The sequence below is a fragment of the Eumetopias jubatus genome, unplaced genomic scaffold (genome assembly GCF_037043125.1).
Source record: "Eumetopias jubatus isolate StellerSeaLion01/CBP00866 unplaced genomic scaffold, mEumJub1_p1.0 scaffold_3, whole genome shotgun sequence".
Lineage (NCBI taxonomy): Eukaryota > Metazoa > Chordata > Mammalia > Carnivora > Otariidae > Eumetopias > Eumetopias jubatus.
In genome coordinates this window covers 136,021,670-136,046,200 of record NW_028274809.1, presented here as the reverse complement: position 1 = coordinate 136,046,200, position 24,531 = coordinate 136,021,670, and the positions used below count along the sequence as shown (strand labels likewise).

The 24,531-nt window shown below is 39.6% G+C and overlaps 1 pseudogene; it reads left to right on the top strand.

Moving 5' to 3' along the window:
• The first annotated feature begins 23,688 nt into the window (after positions 1-23,688).
• LOC114212335 (activated RNA polymerase II transcriptional coactivator p15 pseudogene) lies at positions 23,689-24,129 on the top strand (annotated as a pseudogene).
• Positions 24,130-24,531: the final 402 nt, after the last annotated feature.

Sequence of the window (24,531 nt, the reverse complement as noted above, 5' to 3'; positions counted from 1 at the left end):
TCCAAATGAGACATTCCTGTCCAGGCACTGAATAGGCTCCCCAGTTTAGTACAGTGGGTTTCCAGTAGACATCTGGGATAAATAGGAGTGTTTTTTCTTCTGAAGCTTCTGGTTTAACAGTCGACAAAGCAACAGCATGTTCTCCACAAAAATGTTCTTAAGATGCATAATATTTCTCCAGTGAGGCACACAACAACCATCAAATATTTGTAAAGCCAGTCCTTATCTCACTATTGCTCCACTGTCCATCAGGAAAGGTCTCCAGGCTCAGCCTTCACTCCTGGCTCTTCTGTACCAGCCAAACCTCCCTCCCAGGAGCCCTTCCCGAGATCCATCCACACAGTGCCTACTGTGACAGACAAAACCATGTTGTTGCACATGGCACACATCAGTGATTTGGTGTTCGGACCAAAGTTAACATTTGGTAAACAAGCCTGCTGCCTAATTCCCCTTGAATCACTTTTCCTGTTGCACAACCATTCAGTAAATGAAATACAGCCCACACAGATGAGTGATGAAATCAGGGACATTTCTCTAAACCCGCATCAGTCTAGAGAGTAGGGTGGGACTCCCGCTTCTTTTGTTTTCTGCTACTGGCCTGCAGATGCTGACCCTCCCCAGGACCCTACTGGAGAGTGGCTTCTCTCCCTCTCTCCTGGAGACAGAAACTGACACCAGCTGGCGCTGGCTGCCTGTGATGTATTATGTAATGCTGACTTGGAACTACCTGTGGTGAGTCACCAGGTCCGATTGCACTTGTCTAAAACAGAGGAATCCTTCAAAATGCACAAAGTCGCTGAAGGAAGAGGAAGCAGTTGATATGCTTCCATAATTCTGAACTACATCACTAAACTTGTCTTCTGTGTTATTTTTGGAAGTGATATATTCCTTGCATGTTGGTCTCTAGTTATTTATCTTTAACATATTTCATAATGAAGGTGAAAAAGATCAGCCCCTCTTTGTTATGCCTTATTTTTCTTCCTTGAAATCACAGCACAGCATTCACATACCATATACTGTAGGGCTATTAAAATATATAAAACAGACAACAGTACTCTCTGCCTTATGCAAGTTCAATAAATTCTTGTTGACAAACTGGCCAACCCCATCCAAAACGAGAAGAGATATCAGTTATACAATGATTCCTCCTTATAACAAATACAGGGCTTTCATTAATTAATTCATTACATTTATTGAGTACCTACTACAATCAAGCGCCAGGCTAGGGGTAGGGGAAACAATTATAAACAAAACAAGACATTGTCTCGGCTCTCATGGGACACAGATAGTAATCAAATAGTACACAGATATGAAACTACAATGATGGCCAATGTTAGGAAGAAATACAAAATGCTATAAAAACCTATACTAATGGGAATTGATTCACTAGACAGGTCAGGAAAGTCTTCTCTGAAGAAATAGTGCTTGAGCTGAGATCAGAGAGATAAATTGAAGTTACTAAGCTGAGAAGACGAGGGAAGAGCATCCTGGGCTAAGAGAACAGTTTGGGGCAGGAGGGAGTATTGGTGGCAAATAGGAAGAGCAAGAAAGTCACTGTGTCTGGACAGAGAGAGTGAGAGGAAGCAAAGCAGGACAGGAGCCCCACTAAGGAGTTTGTCTTATTATAAGAACTATGGGAAGTCACTGTAAAATAACCCTAGAACAAGAAGACCACGACCATGTTTGAGGATGGGGAAAATGAAACCTGTGGGCGCCAATCAGTTCTGCTCACAAGTTTTTTTAAAGCATCAAAGTGAGTATAAGAACAGCATGGACAAAAGATACCTCTCAGGTCCTCAGGTGTCTCAAGATGCCAACTGTGGCCAGCAGCTGGTCAAAGTGGCCAGTCCTTTAAATGTGAAAGGTCTGAACCATGGGGTTTCCAGTATTTATCTGACCACCGTTAATAAGGCAACAATTCTGCCTACTCAGCCATCCACATTACACAGACCTAAAATCCCAGTTCTGAGTGATGAAATTCTTGCTGGACTGCATTTAAGAATTTTCTGTGTCTTTTTTGCAGAACCTGGGAAATTTCTGTTTATGTCTGTTTAGGGGCTTTCCATTGGCAAAGGCCTGGCTCTTGTTGACCACAGGGTTTCGAAAGAGGGTTAGTAATGTAGAGATTTTTGTTCTGAAGTTTTGTTCAGGGTGTGGAATGGTCACAGGGGGCCCCAGTAGGGGACAGTGGAAGAGGTGGGAGGTGACGGTGGCTTGGGCCAACGTGGAGACCACAGAGGAGATAAAGTGAGCAGAGTCATGGGATATTTAGGAGATAAATGTCAACAAGGCTCAGTAGTTGATGTAAGGATGAGATTCTAGGTTTATGAGTCACACAACTAGAGGGACTCCCAAACTCATTAAAAACTCATAACAGGAGGACTTTGACTTTGTGTTTCTGGTTCTGCATGTAAAGAGCTTGGAAGTCACCACTCAGTTCTAAGAACAAGTAAAAACCTGAACAGACTGAAAAATCAGCAACTCTCCTTGGATCCATAAGAGAGGGGAAGACAAATGGCAAACTGTTGCCCCTAAGATTGAAGAGACAGAAAGCAGAATTCAGAGAAATTCAAATTATGGGAACAGAGATTCATGAGCAGAAACCACCATTGGAGCCAATGCCAAAGTAGGAAAACCTAGACCCTAAACAGTGACAATTCTGAGAGTTAAAAATACCCAGTCATGAGCAATCTCATCCCTATACCAACCACCATGGGACAGCAAATATTGTGAGATTTACTTCCAAGAGCTCAACCAGGTTCCCACAGTACATACTAGAGAAAAAAAAAAATCCCCTTGTGTTTCAGGCAAGGGGAGGGGGAAAATAACCACTTTGAACTATGGCAGAGTGCTCTGCTCTTCTTAATTAGGCCTGCTTTCATGGGGAACTAGTTAACCAGAGCCTATACTACTGGGGTATTAGCGAGCCCAACTGACCGGAGGAACGGAAACAACCAACTTCAGTTCACTCTGGCCGTCCTATCCCACCTAAGGAGGGGAGAAAAAGCCCTGAGGAACACTTGGAAAGCTCACAGTCCAGAGGTGTAGGCTCACTGAAAGACTGAGACCAGATCACAGGTTATAGAACACTTCCCCTCCCCAACACCTCATGACCGCATTACTAAAGGCCTATTTACAGCAGTTCCCTTTACCCTGTGCATCATGCCTACCCACCAAGAAAAAAGTACAAGGCACGCTGAAAGGCAAAAAACACAGTTTGAACAGATGGAGCAGGTATGTGAACCAGACATGCCAGGGATGTTGGAATTATCAGATAGGAAGTTTAGAACAACTATGATTAATATCCTATAAGATATTATAATATCTTATAACGGTCTGATGGATAAAGTAGACAGCATATAAGAACAGATGACCAATGTAAGCAGAGAGAACCAAAAAGAAATGCTAGAGATAAAAAATACTGTAACAGCAATGAAGAATGCCTTTGATGGGCTTATTAGAAGACTGGACATGGCTGAAGAAATCATCTGTGAGCTAAAAGCTCATAATAGTGACATCGGCTTAGATAGGGAACATGAAAAGAGGACCAGATTGGATATGTACCTCATCAAAAGGAAAAACTTTTCAAGATGAAATGTTTTTCTCCATGCTAAGAAGGGACGGTGGCAGTTTTGCCTGCGAGAAAATGTGTAGGAACTGTGTGAATAAGCAAGTTGGGAAAAAGCTGGGTCAATGAGGAAATACACGACTTCAATGGAAAGCACAGGGAACTGTTATTTTCCACACAATTTTATTAAGACTACAGAATAAAGTGCATAAAGAAGCTTTGCAGATAAACATGGGAGAGGTGCTGGGGTGCCTGTGTGGCTCAGTCGGTTAAGCATCTGCCTTCGGCTCAGGTCATGATCGCAGGGTCCTGGGATCGAGCCCTGCATCGGGCTCCCTGCTCAGAAGGAGTCCGCTTCTCCCTCTCCTTCTGCCTCTCTCCAAGCTTGTGTACTCTTGCTCTCTCTCTCTCTCTCAAATAAATAAATAAAATCTTTTTAAAAAATTAAATAAATAAATAAATAAAACATGGGAGAGGTGCTAAGATGGAAAGGGCTTTCCAAGTATTCATCATTGATCAATAAAAAATTTTCTTTTCTGAAGCCAAGTAAGGCTGAGAAGCTAGAAGACTCTAAGAGGCGATAGCTGGCATTCACAGGTCAGGCTCTGTGGAACATCAGCTCTGTTCCAGGCATGGATGATTAAGTTCTTATTCTTCAGGAACATACCAAATCCCTCCAGTATCTCTGAGGTTTATTCCATCCCTAAACTTTGTTGACGCTGAATACACTCCAAACAGGACTCAAAACACAGGCCATCATGTCTTTGATGGTTTGGTATGCTTTTGATCTAGCAAGTGTGTAGCACGTCCTCCTTCTTAAGGCCACTAGCTTAAGTTGACATTGAATTGGAATACTGGGCACATCCAGCTGGAAATTTCTTAATAAGCATGGGAATTCAAGAGGTGATGATGGAGCCCAAGGTGGGGAGAAGCCAGGGATGCTGCAGAAGCACGGAACACAGCAGGGTCCACTGAACAGGTCCCAGTCCAAGACTGTCCTCACAACCCTGTTGTTTAGTCAGCACTGCCATTACGTTTGGCAGTAGAAACATAAAGAAATGTAAGGTAATTTGGAGAGCTAATTTCAGCTATATCTAGCAAGGATGATCAGCCCCCTCATTTCTACTAAAATTAATCAGAGTTGAACTATTTTTATTCAGTAATTGTCTTCCGATCCTAAATAGTTACTGGAAGCTAAAACTTGGCTTTTAGTTTCACAGTGATGTTGCATTGTTAATTTTTAATTAGTCTGCTACATTAGTGTATCCATTTACGGATGACAGGTAATTAAAATGGTAACACATTTGTTTATATGTTCCTGTCTGCAGATGCCTGTCTGCAAATGAGAAGAAACAAAGGGAACTCATTCACTGAGAAGCAGAATAGCTGGGCCTTTTTTCCATTTAGAGACAAGCAGTACAATCTTGTGGGTGGGCAAAGTTTTGACACCTGCTGCAGGATAGAGAAGACAGACGTTGGGCTAAGTATGGTTCCTGGCATGTTAGTGCTAACCGCCATTTTTGCACTATTCATTGCAGAGCACTGATGTGAAGGGCAACCCTGTAAATGTTACCTGCACCGTAAGGGACCATAACCATGCTGTTAAGCTGCAGACTGAGGACTCTAGGTCCGTTTTAGCAGAAAAAATATATATATATATAATATACATAAATATTATATATATATATAAGGTGTTTTATTTCTTAACACCAGTATCAAAATATGAAATTACACCACACTAAAGCTACAGCTGGTATGGTGCTCAAAAATATGGATCACTGGAAGTTGACAGGAGCAAGCAAGAGAGTGGATTCCAAACCAGAAAACAAAAGGATCTTGGCAAACTGGAGTGATAGATTATATTTATCAAGTTGATGTTGAATAAGGATAAGTATAAAGAATTTCCCTTGTATCCAGAAATCAATTCTACAAGGATAGGTTGGAGGATATGTGGTTTAGCAACAACACAGGAAAAAAGTTTTAAGGTTTTAGCTTCTTTTCATCAATGTGATGTGGCTCCACAAGAATAATTCATGTTAGATCCCATTTATAACATATGATAGTATCTGACAAAAGAGAGATAAGTGTTCTGCTCTAGTGAAACCACAACATAACCTGATCACTGGACCCATTTCTCAGGAAGACTTTGAGAGGACCTGTTCTGGTTAGTGTAAACCCAGGCTTCTGATACAGTGAGAGCCATTGAAACAGGGGCTTAAAAAACAAAGAAGCTTGTTTCTCTTTTATGTAACCATCCAGCTGAATGTTTTAGGATGTTATGTGGCTCTGTTCCATGTGGTCATACAAGGAACCAGGTTCCTTCATCTTCTACGAGGATATTATCATCTACCACGGGGTTGAAAGGGTCACCACTCTGACGAGGTTACAGTTGAAGGAATAGAGGAAGGGCATTTGGAAGACATATGGACTATCTTAAGGTGCAGGCCAAGAATTGACACTCACCATTTCTGCTCATCTTCTACTGCCACCCAGTCTGTCCATACCTGACTGCATGAAAGGCTGGGAAAGGTAGTTCATCTAGATGTCCCATTTACCCCACTATAATTCAGTAGTAGCAAAGGACAGACAGAATAGATTTTGGTGGCTGGACCACAGTCTCTGCTACAAACTCTTAGAGAAAACAGCCATCAGAATAAGGAAGGAAAGTTGCATATCATGTTCGGAAGGATAACACATCAGAAGAAAACAAGTACTGTGTTTCCTGTGGGAATGATTAGACTAGTTTATCCTGTGTGGCAGTAGTGGCTCAAACTAAGATAAATAGGTAAAGGACTTCCTAAAATATTTATCAGAAGATAAGAAGACTTCCTTCTAGAGGTGGAAAGTCCCTCTAACTGGAGGTGTTTAAGCACAAGCTGGAGAAGACCTTTGGACTTCTTTTAGAGGGGTTGGAATTTCTTCACACATTCTGAGTGGCCAAGTGAGATCATTAATGCTCCTTTCCAGTTTGGGGATTCTATGCTTCTATCTAAACTTGTGTTTATAGGGCACAGGATAAGGGAACAGAATCCCAAAATTTCTTATGTGCTTGCTACGTGTGTGTCCTCACAACAGTCTTGTGAGGTAGGTATTGTTCACAGATTGCCGGTGTTCACAAAGGTTAAGGACCCAGAGCTATTAGGTGGTATTACTGGGATTGCAATCAATACCCATCTGATTGCTAAACCCATATTTCCTTTATGCTGCTGCCTCCCAGAATGAAAGTCAAAATTAAACTGTGTTCCTCTTGTCTCCCCCAACCCCAACCCAAATCCTTTACCTTATCAGGGTCCACTGCCTGGGTGGGACTGGCTGTCCTATAGGATTTCGCACATGATAGTATCACTTGAACATCCAGTCCTTTTTCCAGCTCCTCTTAATGGGCCAAATGATTGATTTGTCATCCATGCTTTTCCTTAGCCCAGAGCAGAGCCACCTATTCATTCAAAAGTTTCTGCTTCTCTCCTTCTTTCCCTAAGAAGATGCAGGGGTTCTCCTCTAACCCCAGGCCAAGCCACAGTGTATCATTTTCTGCTTTCACCTGACAGTGTTGTGGAAAAAGTAAGGTTTAATGTGGAGTTAATTTTTCAGCCCTTGTGCATTGAAATGGATGTCAAAAGTGAATTAATCACCACTGAAGCTTCCACCATAGAAAATTTACCCAGATTCCCTCCAAAGAGAGGATGACTCATGCGAGCACCTGTTTTGTCTCCTTAGTAACTGGTCTTAGATTTCCCTTTTGCATTTGCATGCAGGCAAGCACAGCAAATTGGAGGAAGGAAAAAGGTTCGCAGAATACAGAGTGTGCTCTGGGCAGGATGTCACCTGTTATACTGTTTGCAGACCATCTTGAGCTTTATGTGTTCACTTTGCATCTCTGTTATAACCCCAGCATTGATTCAACCTCCGACTCAGTGTGGACGTAAGTCTGGAAAATTACTAATGGCTACAAGGAAGGTTTGGTGACACATAATGAAACTGGTACTAGCACAATCTCTGTATCGGGAAATGGATTCATCTCTGTATTAGAAATGGACTTTCCTTGCCTTTAACCTTTGCTGTAATTAGAGTTAGGCACACGACCCTATTAAGAAAGAGGTGGGGCGGGGGAAGGGAGAGGTTCAATCAAACCACTTTTCTGGCTTAACCGCAAGAAATAATACCTCAGAATTTGTTTTATGTAGTTCTATGTGGTTTTGTCTCTCTCTTTCACAAAGGTCTCTCTCCCTGGCACTGTGGTAAAATAAAAAGAATACTTGGATCAAGAGCTGAACACCCGTGTTCCAGTGTGTTCTCAGCCACTAATGAGCTCGTCCCTGTTACCAAATACTTGGCTTCTCTGGATTTCTTCTTGGGAAACTGAGGAATCCAGCTAGACAGCGTTATCCCTTCTAATTCTAAAATTTGGACTCCATTTCCTGGGATCTTTTTGAGTCTTAAAGTTAAAAGTTAAGGTAGTTTAACGCTTAAATTTTGGGGACCAGAGATCATCCCAAATTGGAGATTACCTATCCTAACCGTTTATTTTACCTATTATGTCCAGAGAGGTTAAGTTACTTGTCCAAGATCGCATAAAATTCAAGTCTTTTCATCGTTTGACTTTTTAGTTTCTATGTTTATCATAATTCAACATACTTATTGTTACAGCCCAATGGCTCCACAAGACTTGTTATAAAACATAGTTGTCTTCTCACCATTTTTTTTCCTACGCTCCAAAGGCAGCTACTTTAAAAATGTTTTTAACTGTTACTTTTGGTTATTTACTTCAATATCTCTAAGTATTATGTTTCAGTTTTAGATATTGCTTCAATCACAAGACACAAATTTCTCATCCCTCTCTTCTCTCTGTGTAGTTATACCATAATTTTATTCAGATCAGTGATCAGTATTAATTTGATGACATAAACATTATTCTCAGTTGAGCTATGATGCGTGTTATAATTCCTTTTCTTTTCTGTTTTCTTTTCCCTGAATTTAATAATGACCATGTTTTTATTTTGCTTAATTTTCTATGAATAATCTCAAATTCAACCCAAACTCCCTATAGTTGTGTCGAGCTTATATTTTAAAACTCATTTGGGCCTTGTACAAACTTCATGTTCTTGAAGATATATGTCCCCAAACTTTCTGATTTGCTTCAGTCTGGACCAGTCCCTCTCAAGCCCTCCTGCCCAGGGCTTTCAACATGTGCTCTCCATTGGCCATCTTGCCGCAAATACCCTTCACCTCCCTCTTGTGTGAGAGCTTTAGTTTTCTTATTTCTATGTCTTCCTCTTTTGGGGTTTACTTCCTGATTTAGCAGAGCATTTCCTCCAGGAAATACCTAAGGAAAGGTACATGGGAGGTAAATTTTTTGAGACCTTGCCTGTCGAAAATATTTTTATTCTACCCTCACAGATGATTGATAATTTTTCTGGGTATAGAATCCTAGATAGAAAATTATTTCTTTCTACAGAATGTTGAAGGCATTTGTGCATGTTAATATGATCCAGTGTTGCTGTTGAGATGGGTAAGGCTCTTTTTTTTTTTTTTAAGAGAATCTGATGATTCTTTTTTTTTTAAGATTTTATTTATTTGAGAGAGAGAGAGCACAAGAGGGGGGAAGGTCAGAGGGAGAAGCAGACTCCCTGTTGAGCAGGGAGTCCGATGCGGGACTCGATCCTGGGACTCCAGGATCATGACCTGAGCCGAAGGCAGTTGCTTAACCAACTGAGCCACCCAGGCGCCCTAGATGGGTAAGGCTCTTTATTTGTGAAGGAATGCTCTCTGATTTTCATACAGAGGTTATAGGATCTCTGAGAGATCACTAGGCTTCTTTGTGTTTGTCACCCTGACTAATCTCCATCTTTTTCTGTACCTGCCACTAACTACTTGTTTGCTGTAGGACTTGGTCCCTAAATCCCCCCCCCTTTTTTTTCTTCAACTTCATTTACAACAAAAACATGAAGGACACATGGACTTACTACTTTCATAGCGATATGAGTTTGAATGAAGTAACAAGCATGAAAGTATTTGCTTGATAAATAGTATCCGGATGCTCAAAAAAATCTCATAGGAATTTTCTCTTTCCCTAAGGTCTACTAGCTTTCTATACATAAGCTTTAATAATAAAATAGTAAATAATCAATGGTAACTCTTTCCAAAGAGTTTTTATTGAGGCTATGTTAATGGTACTAAACTACTATTGGTTTGGGGGTGCCTGGGTGGCTCAGTTGTTAAGCGTCTGCCTTCGGCTCAGGTCATCATCCCAGGGTCCTGGGATCGAGCCCCGCATCGGGCTCCCTGTTCTGCGGGAAGCCTGCTTCTCCCTCTCCCACTCCCCCTGCTTGTGTTCCTTCTCTTGCTGTCTCTCTCTCTCTGTCAAATAAATAAATAAAATATTAAAAAAAATAAACTACTATTGGTTTGTAGCCTTATACATTGTCTTAAAATATGTAAATAGCAGATAACCCCCCAAAAGTTGCTTACTGAGGGAATATTGGATAAAAAAGGGAAATGTCTACGTTCCTTTCTTCCCCAAATCTCTTGAAATGGCAAAAAATACTTTTAGGGGACTAAAAGAGGAATAAACTTGTAATGTCACTGGAAGACAGGAGAGGGGAGTACCATCAGTGGTCCAGAGTACTGAGGAACTTTTGGAGGAGAAAAATCAGATGGAAATTTCAGCTATAATAGCAACTTAAAAACCTTAAGAGGTTACTATAATTAATTTTATGCCAATAAAGTTGAAAATATAATTTTTAAAAACATATAAATTATCAAAATTTATAGAAGAAGAAATACTAAGCCTGAATAAATCAGCCATTTTAAAGAAATGTTATCAGTTAACAATAATTCCCCCTAACCCTTTTATTTCTGGCTTTTTTTGCTTGACATTATGTTTATAAGATTTATCCATGTTGGGGCACCTGGGTGGCTCAGTCGTTAAGCGTCTGCCTTCAGCTCAGGTCATGATCCCAGGGTCCTGGGATTGAGTCCCGCGTCTGGCTCCCTGCTCAGCGGGAAGCCTGCTTCTCCCTCTCCCACTCCCCCTGCTTGTGTTTCCTCTCTCGCTGTCTCTCTCTCTCTGTCAAAAAATAAATAAAATCTTTTTTAAAAAAGAAGATTTATCCATGTTGCCTGTAGGAGTAAATTGTTATTTTTACGCTATGTAATATTTGTTTCATAAATATACCAAAAGTTCTTTGTCCATTATGTTATTGAGAGCATTGGGGTTGTTTCCAGCTTGTGACTACTGTAAATATCTCTGAATGAACAATTTTGTACCAATATCCAACATCTTAAAGGGCATATGTATGCATTTCTGTTAAATAGATAGCCAGTAGTGGGATTGCTAATTCCAGTACTGAAATTAGAGGACACGTAGGATTAATCTTAGTAGATACTGCAGGCACCTGGGTGGCTCAGTCGTTAAGCATCTGCCTTCGGCTCAGGTCATGATCCCAGGGTCCTGCGATCGAGCCTGGCATCGGGCTCCCTGCTCGGTAGGAAGCCTGCTTCTCCCTCTCCCACTCTCCCTGCTTGTGTTCCGTCTCTCGCTGTCTCTCTGTCAAATAAATGAATAAAATCTTAAAAAAAAATTTAGTAGATACTGCTTAATAATTTTCTAAAGGGGTATACCAAATTATATTTTTACTAGCAGTGTATGTGAATCCATTGTTCCGCATCTTTAGCAGCACTTGGTATTATCAGTTGTTAAAATTTTAGCCGTTCCAATGAGTACGTAGTGCTATCTTACCATGATTTTACTTTGCATTTATCTCATAACTAGTGATGTTGAGCACAATTTCATATGTCTATTGACCATTTCAATATCCTCTTTGGTGAACTATCTGCTCAAAATTTTTGCCCATTTTTTGGGAGGGAAGGGTGAGTAATATCTATTTTTTCTTGCCTGATTTATAGGAGTTATTGTATATACGTATATATCTGATACCTGGATATACCAGATACATGTATTACACATATCCTTATCTTCACTCTCATCTCTTTTGATAAAGAAAAGTTCTTAATTTTAATAAAGTCCAATTTATCAATATTTTATGCTTAATGCTTTTGGTATTGCATGAAAGATATCTTTGCATATTCCAATGTTACCTTTCTATGTTATCTTCACATTTAAGTGCACAATTAATTTGAAATCGATTTTAACAAATGGCACAAAGTAGAAATCAATATATTTTTTTTTTGGTATGGATATCCAACTGACAAAATCATTTATCAAAAAGACTATGCTTTTTCACGGCTTTGCAGGAGTAATCTTTGTCATGAATCAAATAACATCACATGTGTTGGTCTATTTCTGATTTCTGTTTTTCTCCATTGATCTCTTTGTCTCTTTCTGCACAATATCACACTGTCTTTGTTTTTCAAGATTGTCTTGATTATTCTTGGCCCTTAGTTGTTCCATATAAAATTTAGAAGCAGGCTTGTCAATTTATACACATGCACGCACATGCATACACACCCAAATGTGCGTGTGCATGTGCACACACACATATACACACACTCAAACTCTGTGGGATTTTAATTGGAAATGCATTCAATTTATAAATCAGTTTGGGGGAAGTTGACAACTTTTCAATACTGAGTCTTCCAATCCTTAAGTATGGTATATTATTCCATTATTTAAGATTTCATTAATTTCTCTCCATAATGTTTTGTTGTTTTCAGTGTAAAATACACGTATTTTAATAGGTAACTATTTAATGTCTTATGCTAATATAAATAACCTCATTATAAAATTTTATTTCAGTTGTTTGTTTCTAGTATATAAATATACAGCTGAATTTTGTGTATTGACCTTGTATCCAGAGACCCTATTAAATTCACCTTTTAATTGTAATAGTTTATGGGTTTTCCATGTACTCAATCATATGGTCTACAAATTATGATGGTTTTATGTTTTCCTTTCCAATTTTTATGACATCTCTTTGTGGTTCTTTCTTTCTTTCTTTCTTTCTTTCTTTCTTTCTTTCTTTCTTTCTTTGTCTTATTTTATTGCCTATTTTATTGCCTGGGACCTCCAATACAATGTCTTATTATTGCTTTCAGGAGAAAATCTTTTAATATTTCCCATTAAGTACAATGTTTGCTGTAAGTTTTCCCAAAAAACATTTTTAATTTTAGATTAAAGAAGTCCCCTTCTATTTTTAGCTTTTTACAAGTCCGTAAGGTACCAAACTTTATCAAATTAATTATCCTGCATCTATTGAGATGTTCATATAGTCTTTCCCCTTCATTCTGTTGAAGTAGAAAATTGCATTGACTGGAGTTTCTAATGTTACATAACCATGTATTCCTGGAATAAACTCAGTTCAGTCATGATGGCTTATTCATTTTACATGTAATACTGAATTCTGTTTGTAAGTATTTCATATATAATTTTTGCAACAATGCTAAGAAAAGTGACTAGCTGATAATATTCCTTTCTGGTTCTATTACCGGGTTCTTATAACAAGGGCTATCTCTGGAATCTTGGTCCCTAAAGTTTTGGCTGCCTTGGTTGTTATTTGAGATCTTCAAATAACTGTATGCTTTAAAAAATACTATTCAGCTTTTATAATTGTTCTCAGGGGAGGGTTTGTCTGATATAAGCTACTCATGGATAGCCACAAACAAAAGTTCTGCCTTTTACAAATTGGGTAACTTCAAACAAATTTCTAACCTTTCGTTAACCTTTTGACTTGTTTCAGTTCCTGAAAAAGTCTTTGGTTCCCAAAAGTGTAGTTTTGACTTACAGTGTCATTTAGTGCCCTCATCTGTTAAAACAGAGTTGTAGGAAAATAAATGAAATTTAATTACAGTCATAATATTTTATCTCCATCAAGAAGGAAAAAAAAAACAATTTAGTTGGAAAATGTTAATGTGGCTATCTGTGATATTTTTCAAATATTAATCATTATAGTAAGGGGCGTTATAATACCCTCAATGATGGAACTCAAAAATTTCGTGGACAAAAGAAAGGAAGCCTTCATGGTTCATATTCTATAACAACTATTAACAAGAGAAAGACATTATCTGGGCAGCAAGGTAAACAAATTAGATCCTTTCATTTTAAATGGATGTTAAGTAGATTGCTTGCATCTGGCTAAGGAATATGGGGTGCATCCCATAGTAATGAAATAGATGGTAAGGTCAGTCTGAAATAGATGTAAACATTTAAAAAGGGGAAGGTGAGGGGAGAGTGGAGAAGTGAAGATAACTCTACCATCTGTTGAACTCCTACTATGTGCTAGGTGTTTTGCTGGCATTATCTCACTTAATCCCTGCAAACATAATGACAGATTTTTATCTCCATTTTATCAAAAAGGAAATTGAAGCTCAGTTAGAATAAATAACTTTCCAAAAATCATACAGATAGTAAGTGGGATTCAAATCTAGATCTGTTTGGCTCTAGTCCCATACTCTTTCTACTAAAATAGGCTGAGATTATACAGGAGAGAAACCAAGTTTTCTTATCAGTAAAGACTAGATTCTCTGTTAGTAAGCCCTGTAAATGGCACTGTGAAGGAAGAATTTGGTTACTTGTTTATGGATGGTTTGCTGGGCGACAATTTTATTTTGGGTGTGTATTTCCTCTGTCTCTGGAGTTCTTGGTATATTCTCAAATAAAAACATTTCCTGTTTATTACAGACTGGGCTAACATCCAATAATCAAGCAATATAAACAAATTCCAACATTTTTCTATCCTATGTGGAGTTGCATCCTGTGTATCTACGGTTGACTGGCTCAGTGGTGTAGGAAATGGTGCCAACTGAGTCTAGGTCATGGGTTAAATCTACATTTCCTAAATGCGTTTTATAGAACATACCAGTTCTACATGATGTTGACAGACACTATTCAGGAAAAAAAGTAAGCGTTTAGGAATGGTTCATGGCCATTAATAAAGTCTGGATTAAGCCAAGTTAAACAAATTTATTTCAGACTTTTCTAAACCTTAAAATATTAATATATATGGTATATATAATCTTCAAGGGGAGGTATAGTATTCATGTTTTCAAAATTTATTTGGTTCCAGAATGCTTTATATGAGGAACATCTTCTAGAATGGGTGTTATGTAGACTATATTATGGGGAAGGATGAGTTAGATGCCTTACAGGCCAATTAGCTTTATAGCAACACACTACATTATTGGGCACGGGATGAATGGTATAAAAGTGTAAACAAAGCAGCCCATGGTCTGGCCGTCCTAGTGAGTGGCACAGAAGTGTTGGTACAGAGCCTGGGTGACCTTCTGAAGGGACATCGTAGAGGGGATTCCTGAATGGGAGGGAAGTTGAACAAGATGGCCTTTAACTTTTTCTACATTCTAAGGTATTTTGTTTCCATGAAAATCACAATCTCTTTTAGAAAAACCAATAAAAAGTCACATCTGTAATTATGTATATTAATTAGGTAAAGTCTCAGCAGCCATAACAAAGAGACCCACGATACAATGCTTTAAATAAAGTAGAAGTTTATTTCTTTTGTAAAAGTCTCAAGGTGAGGGGCGACTGGGTGGTGCAGTCAGGTAAGCGTCCAACTCTTGGTTTCAGCTCAGGTCTGATCTCAGGGTTGTGAGATCAAGCCCTGCATCAGACTCTGCGCCCAGCATGGAGTCTGCTTGAGTTTCTCTCTCCCTCTCCCTCTGCCCCTCCCTACTGCATGCGTTCTCTCTCTCTCTCTCTCTCTCTCTCACTGAAATAAATAAATTAATAAAAAAAAAAAGTCCCAAGGTGAGTACTCCAGGTTGGCAGGTTGGCTTGACTCCAGAAGTTGCCTCAGAGTCCCAGGTTCCTTCCACCTCATTGCTCTGCTCCCCTGAGGCATTAGCCCTTTTCATGTGGCTGCAGCTGACTCCCTGGTCTGCATACTTTCCACATCACAAGAAAAGAGAGTCCTGGGCAAGCAATTTTCTTTCAGCTGGGTTAGGCTGAAGTTACCTACATCAATTTGCTCACGTTTCACTGGGGACAATCTAATCATATGGCTATACCTTCCTGCAAACCTGGCTGGGAAATCCAGTCTCTAAGTAGGTGCCCAAGAAGGGAAGGAAATATTTGGGAAGGACAACTAAGGTTCTGAGCCACAATAGTTGAGATAAATACTAAATGGTAATCACTACTTAGGCATTACTACCATTTACTAATGAACAGCAAGTTCAGACTGACCAAATCCTTCCAAGAAAAATATTGAGTTCCTGTCAATATGATACTCAAGTACTCCAATTTATGAAGCAAGGAATTTCTCAGAAGGGTTTTGATTATCTGTCAGGGCTGGAGGATCAGTGCAGTAAGTCTGAAGGAGTTTTAAGGGCCAGTAAACAATTCATCATCAATTTCCTTGCAGGCTCATTCCTTATTGTCCTTTCAGTTCCTTAGCTGGATTTTTAAAAATGGCTCAAGAAGGGAGAAAAACTGGCAAATCTTGTAGATTTTCTAGACTTTACACAGCCTCAGCAATGTACAACAGGGACGAGCCCATAGGATATAGTAAATAATAATAATAGTAATGTCCCCAGATGGGAAACCAATTGTATTGTAAATATTTAAAATTTTCTGTATTTATGCTGTTTTGTTATTTAAAAAAAAGAAAGAAAGAAAACAACTTTCTGGCTGAGGGGAGACTCCCATTCCCTGGGCTAGCCAATTTTTAGAGATATAAAAAAGGATGCAGCCAGGAACATACCCTTGATATGCAAACTAACCAATCCAGAGCCTTACTTCCTCTATCTGGCCAATATACCTCAGGGGGCAATATTCCTCTGCCTTAGTCATCCCAAGGCCAGGTGCCAGGCAACTATGGACCACCTCTACAGCCTGCAGAATTTATCCGAAGTAGCCAATCCCAAACTGTTTGCCCTGCCCTTCCGTGTCTTTCCCAGGGAAACCTCAATAAAAGGCTCTGGTCTAAGCCTTCCCCTCCTTCCTGTCTTTTGCTACCTAACCACCCTGGTGACTTTCTCATGTGTGGAAAGAGCAGGCTGCTTGGCATGCCATACCCTCATGAACCTGTGAGTCTAACAAACTTTTTTTTTCCTGAGCCCCCCTCTGTGTTTTGTGGCTGCACCCGACTGACCATCTCATAAAAGAATACGAAACACCAGTCAAGAGCCAGGTTTAGTGCCAACCAGAGAGCCCAGAGAGTGGATCTGCTGGTCTTCCTGCCTTGTGTTTCACTTCACCCCTCCCTAAGGATGCGGCCATGCATCCTAGGTATTTGAGGTTCTACTCCTTTCCTTAGAGTCATTCCCATGAAATAGCAACAGTTCCCTTTGCAAAATCGAAATCACTATCAAGTCTGCAGAGTAGGTGGATTCCATATGGAACAACTCAGGGGACAAAATGCCCAAAATTACTTCTCTGACCACCGGCATCAAAAATTTCACCATCTCTTGGGGCGCCTGGGTGGCTCAGTTGGTTAAGCGACCGACTCTTGATTTCAGCTCAGGTCATGATCTTAGGGTAGTGGGATCGAGCTCCGTATCAGGCTCTGCGCTCAGCAAGGAGTCTGCTTGAGATTCTCTCTCTCTCTCTCTCCCTCTCCCACTGCCCCTCCCCCTCCCAAATAAATAAATTTTAAAAAATTCACGATCTCAGATTCACTGGGGTTTTGAAAATTTCAGAGGTCTTCAAAAGGCCCCTGTTAAAGTGAAAATACCTCTGGGAGAGAAAAATATCACAAGCAAATTGTCCTCAAACCTGGGCATTGGGACCACCCAGAGAGTTTTTCAAAACTACAAATATTTAGGTCCTGCTTTTACCCTACTAACTCAGAATCTCCAGAATGGGATCTGGGCTTTTCCATTTTGTTTTCAACTTCCAGATGATTCTATATTCAGTTTTTGGAACCAGGAACTTAGGCCATTCTCAGTTAATAAGTTAGAGATTCATCAATACTTGAGTATTGTTTTGAGGGATAATAATTTGGGAGAGGGAAAAGAAAAGATTAGGAATGGGAAGGCTCTGGAAATTCCACAGGAAGTCTTGTGAAAATGCAGCGCATGTTTCCTTCTCAATCTCTTGCCTGAAAAATAGCCATTTGTCAAACAATATACTTCATTAGCTTTTTCAATTCTGAAATTCTCACATCTTATGGAAATGTCTGATCCCATTCTCTTTCTAATTGCCAGGAAATATCATGTCACATTTCACTTTTATCTTTTTGTTTTCTCCTAATTCATAAGATCAATCCAGCATGGGTAGTAAAGTTTGAATAATCTTCCAAACCTGGGAGGAATTCTGAAAAGGTCTTTCACTCCATTCCAGGCAGATCTATGGGACTTCTGGGAGAAGGGTTGGTTTGCAGGTATAAAAACTGAAAGGGAAAGGCAATCCACAGCATTCCTCAACATCCTTTCTCTGTGTGCATCAGACCTTCAGATCAAGGCCCTTTTCCTTACATCGAACTTCATCTTTTCTGCTTGATATTCAAGTCTATTTTCCCTGGGTTTCTGCCTTCTGGAGAAATGAAGAACAGCTGGTTGGGGACCTCCTACTCCCTGAAGGCCAAAGAATTCCCCATTAACATTCTTTTTTTTCAGACTAAATAACTCTGATTTCCATAACCTTTCTTACGGGCTCATTTCCTATTCCTTTATTTTCATAGCTGTCCTTTGGATGTAGTTTCTTATAACAAGAAATGAATCAATGCCAAATATAACCAAAGAGTTCATTCCCCTCTTTTTGAAGATAGTCTCCAATTTATATGGTTGTCTTAATTTTTAAAGAACGATTTTGTTGGCTATTGCTAATTGAGTTTCAATTTGTGGTCCACATGTTCTTGGGTTATTAGGGAAGGCTACTTGGTAGAGATAAAATAGCTCCAGGCTAGAAATCCAGACACTTGTGTTCTAGACCCAATTTAGTCACAATTAAATTATATATTTTCTTTGTTTACTTTTAAAAATGCATTTAGTTCTGTTTATTTCATCTATAAAGTGAATCAGATGGACTAGTTGACCTTTTAATTCACCCCGTGAATTCTTATTCCTACTTTCTTTTATTTTGATTCTTTTCCGATTTCTCAATAACCAAGTAATCTGAACTCCCATGGCACTTTCTTTGTACATTTCTTATTGATGTAACATTCTCTGTCTAGAATGTAATCTTTTATATCATATAAGGCATGCCACAGCTTTCCTACCAGACTGAAAAAAAACCCTTAAAGGCAGGACCCAGATAACTTTATTACTGGCTCTAGCACGGTGCTTTACCAATAAACATTTGCTGAATGAGTCTATGCATAAATATATAATCTTCTTCTGTCAAGTCAGAAGTAACAGTTTTTGGAGCGGGGAAATTGTGCTGGCAAATTTGTCCTCTGTATCTGGTAGCTCTGTCTCTGCCCCCACTGTGGTGAGATGCCTCTGCTATCTGTGCTGGTCTCTTGCAGCTAGTCTATTGCACATAGATATGTCAATGACAGGACAGATAACTGGGGATAAACAAGGTTGTTTTCCCCAGAAGAAACTCAGAGACTTTAAAGGGTTTGCAGAGCAAAAAGAACAAAGACTCCAGACTCCAGGTTAGAAAGAAGAAAAGACTAGAAAAGTATAGAAGAGTTTGAGTTGAAAAAGAAGTATCCAAAGTAGAAGGTGGATAGATTTTCTGAGTGGCCCCAAACCAAGAGATTAAGCTCTGCCCAGAAGGTTGGAGGCAGAAGTGCAATATTTGGGTTCAGGGAAACTGGTGAGAATAGTCTCAAAAATGGACCCTTATCAGCTCTGGTCACCCGTGATTTCCTAACTTGTAAATACTTTGAACTTCTATTGACTCACCTGCTAGAAAGAGCCATATTACCATAGGCCAGAGACCCAAGAGGTGTGGAGTGTTGCCATGGTGACTGCTCACCCTGAAAAGTGACACAAAGTGGAGCCGGAGGTCAGTGTGAGAGATTGGAGGGTTTTGAGGCTGGAAGCACAACAGAAAGAGCCCAAGCTCTGGGGAACAGACTAATGATGAGCTAACCACTCATTCTACCTCCATCCCAGAGGCCAGCTTTAGGCATAGCTAATCTACTATTGACCATTCCTATGCTCTTTTCTTAGAAGGAAGCCAGTAGGCCTAATAAAAGGTAGTTTGCAGTTTATTTTTCTCTTCCTTAGGTCTTTGACTAGGTGAATAGAATTTGATGTAGGCCAAAGTCACCAGAACTCAATAGAGATGCCATAGACATTTCTGTTGAGGCAGAGGTTGCTCCCTAGTAGCTTGCAGGACCCAGGGATTCAGGAGTAACCTGGCCAGTCCAATAAAATGCTGTGTATAGAATAAGGATATGTTCTGAGCACCAGAGTCACACTCCACTCCCAACCCTCTGGCTTTTAACTCATATTGAAACAATTTGACACCATTCCCGGATGAGCTGGAGGCCAAGGACTTGAGAATAGAACAAGAAGCACCCTCTTATCTGAAGATGATATGATTTTATTATTACAGCCTAAAAGTGACCTTCCAAGAAAATTGTCCTTGTGATCTGGTTACTTGCAGAAAGAATGGCCACAAATTTACTAGTCTAAGAATAGGGCACCGTCCCTGGCAACCATCTCCTAATTTCTTCCAGGCTTATACCTAGGTAAGGAGTCAGTGAAGCATCATGCTGGAAGTATGGTCTCTGTGGTTGCTCTGCCAGAGTTTGAACTTTGGTTCCATCTTTTAGTAATTGGATGACATTTATTTAACAGCTCTTGGCCTCAGTTTGTTCATCTATAAAATGGGAATGTAATAATAATAAGTATTGTCTCATAAGGTTGTTGTGAGGATTGAATGTATTTACATGTAAAATGCTTAGAATAGTGCTCAAAAATATTAACTATTTATATATGGCTACTAATCCCTTTTACCAGATGATGTCATCTATCAGCAATATGTAGTTGTTAATCTTTCAAGAAATCCAAAAAAGCTCAGTTACTCAAAACTAAGCAGTCTGTAGGTATTATTACGGAGTAGTTTTTCTTTAGAGTTCCTGGTTGTTGTTTAATGGTCCAGATGAACACGTGGTTATATCCACTTTCCAGTGCCCCTGGGTTGGAATTATTGTGGCAGTGCTCAATGGTGTAAAACTTGGAAATCTCTCTCATGCATTTGGCTGTCAGTTAGTGAGGGATCTCAAAATAATTTCCCGAGGACACTCTTGGCTCTGCCCTCCCTTGGCTCACCTCAGAGGGACAGTGGGGTGGCTTCCATTTAGGCATGGTTCTTGTCTGGTTCCTAAATTTTTATAATAGTATATCAATTTTTCCCCCAGATTGACTGATTTTTAAAACATATGGTTTTTTTTTTTTAAGATTTTATTTATTTGACAGAGAGATAGAGCGAGCACAAGTAGGCAGAGTGACTGGCAGAGGCAGAGGGAGAAGCAGACTCCCTGCTGAGCAGGGAGCCCGATGTGGGACTCGATCCCAGGACCCTGGGATCATGACCTGAGCCGAAGGCAGACGTCTAACCGACTGAGCCACCCAGGCGCCCAAAACATATGGTTTTGTATTAAAGTTGTAACACTGGAGAGCCGCATTCCAGATATTTGTCAGAAGGTATAATTTCTAGCATACTGCTGCAAGTTATAAAGATATCAAAAGCCCTGCTGAGAAAAATAATATTCACAGAGGATTGTGTGTCTTTCCATACTCTAAGGTCAATGGTTTCCCAGATTTTTATATTTCACAGACCAATTTGAAAAAATATGATGATGGTTACTGACATAGGTTGCTAACTTCTTTTACCAAGTAAGGATATAACAAAAGGATAGTCTTTTAAATTGAGGTTTTACAGTAATTTAGTGCTATGGAAAATTCACTAATCACTGCACTGTTTTTCACTTTCATCATGAACCCATGGAAATGTCATCACTGACTGCCAGACTGGTGCCTGAGAACAACTAGATAATTTATAACTTATCCCTAGATGAAACCAGATCACCAGTGACTTCACACCTGGGATGCATCACTGTGGGTATCTGCAAAAGTGCCTCTACTGAATTGCACTTTAATATAATGCCCTTGGCTAAATAAAGAGTATTATTAAAAGGGTTCCTTTGAAGCATTTCACTTCATTTAGTTCAAAGATGTTGCAAAGACATTACTGTTTACATTATTCAGTGACTTCTTTTGGAAGACCTACTGAAGAAACCTCACTCTGGTCTCAATGACAGAAGTACTTGGACTTGTCTAAGTAATGGATTGATTTTTTAATCTTCTATATTTTCGGACTTATTTTACTTCACTTCACACATCCTGCTAGAAGATTTAATTCAAATACATGGCTCACCTCTACAAGCACACAGAATTTCAAGAAATGTAATTTGCAAGTTCACCTTGCTCCATGTTCCTTTTGCCACATATATATATTTTTTACCCCTTTGAGATTGTGTACTATATATTTGTTTGTAAGCCATCCTAAATCCTTCCAGAGCTAGAAGGGATATACTTAAGTACATAAATTAGTCAATGGAGGCCCACCTGCAACCCAGATAGAGCTTCACAAGAACCTCTCGCTGCCCAGGGGGCCCGATAACATATCCAGAACTTCTCTGCACAGATTTCTCAGTGCTGACTGGACAGAAAGTCTATATATGTAGCCCATTAAGATGCCAACAGTTGGAGTGCTTGGGTGGCTCAGTTGGTTAAGCATCTGCCTTTGGCTCAGGTCATGATCCCTGCATCCTGGGATGGAGCCCCATGTTGTGTCGGGCTCCCTGCTCAGCAGGGAGCCTGCTTCTTCCTCTACCTCTGCCTCTCCCCCTGCTTGTGCTCTGTCTCTCACTCTCTCTTGAATAAATAAACAAAATATTTTTTAAAAAATGCTAATAGCTGACACTGACCTGATTGTTGTCCTGCTCTATATTTTAACAGAAGCCATTAAGACTTACCTTCTGTGAGTGACGTGGGAATTTCAAGTGCTGTAGAAAATTTCGCCAGCGGGGAAATGCTTGGGAAAGAAGGGACCTCACATTAGTGTTTGTCCAACTGCAGAGCCCAATGTATTAGGGGGTTATAAAATTAGGATTGTGACTAACGGTTTTTTAAATAAAAAATTGTAAAGTTTTATGGTAACTTAGTTTTAAGGAAAATAAACAGAACCAACAGAGTGTATGTGTGTGTGTGTGTATGCGCACACATGCACACACACAGAGGTGTGTGGGGAGAGAGAGAGAGAGAGAGAATGGGATTTATTTTAAGGAATTTATGGAGGCTTGGTAAGTCCAAAATTTGGAGGAAGGTGGGCAGGCTGGAGATCCAGAGAAAAGTTGATGTTGCAGTTTGAGTCCAAAGGCCGACTGCCGGGAGAATTTCCTTTTCGGGGTAGAAAATCATTCTTCATTCTATTAATGTTTTCAGCTGATTGGATGAGGCCCACCCAAAGGGGAGGGCAGTCTGCTTTACTCTAAGTCCACCAACTTAAATCTTAATCTCATCCAAAAACATTCTCACTGAAAACACCTAGAATAATGTTGGACCAAACGTCTGGTCACTGTGGCCCAATCAGGTTGACACATAAAATTAACCATTGCATTTACCTTCGTTCAGATTCACAGATCCAAAAGAAAATAGCAGGTTTTGCACAAACTACACAAGTTATTGCAGCCATCAAGACCAGATTCTAAATGAGCTGTACCAGTGGTATGCTGGAGCCAGCTCCTACAGGCTCCTTTTTTGTTTAATTTTTTATTTAAATCTAATTTAATTAACATATACTCTATTATTAGTTCCAGAAGTAGAATTCAGTGATTCATCAGTTGCACACAGCACTCAGTGCTCATTACTTCAAGTGCCCATCTCCCATTTACCCCATCCCCCCACTAACCTCCCCTCCCGCAACCCTCAGTTTGTTCCCTATAGTTAAGAGCCTACTGGCTCTTGATTGCCGATTGTGCCCTTGTCTTCCCAAGTCAGAGTTTGGTGACATCACATTGGTAGCCTGAAATCAGTCATGGGGGAGTGTTTACACCACAGAGATACTATAAACTAGGGGGGGGGGTCCCCTCCTAAATTGCTGGCTTACTACCATGCCACTGGGTGGGTCAGCTTTTTAACGATGTGTTAAGAAGTTTGTAATTTGGTTTAGCAGGTATGATATCAAGTCCAAACATGCAATATTTCAGATTTTAATAACAAAAATAAAGAATAGTTCTAGAGAAAGAGGTTCGGCTGCGAGAGTGGAGCAATGCCTAAATCAAAGGAACTTGTTTCTTCAAGCTCTTCTGGCAGTGATTCTGACAGCGAGGTTGACAAAAAGTTAAAGAGGAAAAAGCAAGTTACTCCAGAAAAACCTGTAAAGAAGCAAAAGACTGGTGAAACTTCAAGAGCCCTGTCGTCCTCTAAGCAGAGCAGCAGCAGAGATGATAACATGTTCCAGATTGGGAAAATGAGGTACGTCAGTGTTCGGGACTTTAAAGGGAAAGTCCTAATTGATATTAGGGAATATTGGGTGGATCCAGAAGGTGAAATGAAACCTGGAAGAAAAGGTATTTCTTTAAATCCCGAGCAATGGAGCCAGCTGAAGGAACAGATTGCAGACATTGATGACGCAGTAAGAAAGCTGTAAAATCAGAGCCACATGAAACCTGTACTGTTCTAGTTGTTTTAATTCTGTCTTTTTACATTGGCTTTTGTTTTCTAAACGTTAAGCTATTGTATATTTGGATTGCAGAACAATTTGTAAGATGAATACTTTTTTTTAATGTGCATTATTAAAAGTGTTCTGAGTGAAGCTAATTGTCAACTTTATTAAGGAGGATTGCTTTGTGCCCGCCACCTAGTGTAAAATAAAATCAAGTAATACAATCTTAAAAAAAATAAAATAAAATAAAAAATAAAGAATAGTTCTAAAACATACACAGGTTTTTCCTAGTCACACTTTCAAACTGACAAAACAAATAGTAACCAATACTGTCGATTGATAGTGGCTCATAATGCTGACTTTCCAACACCTAAATAAGTTGATTCATATAAAGTAAGCATATGTACCGCTCATTTTGCTTAAA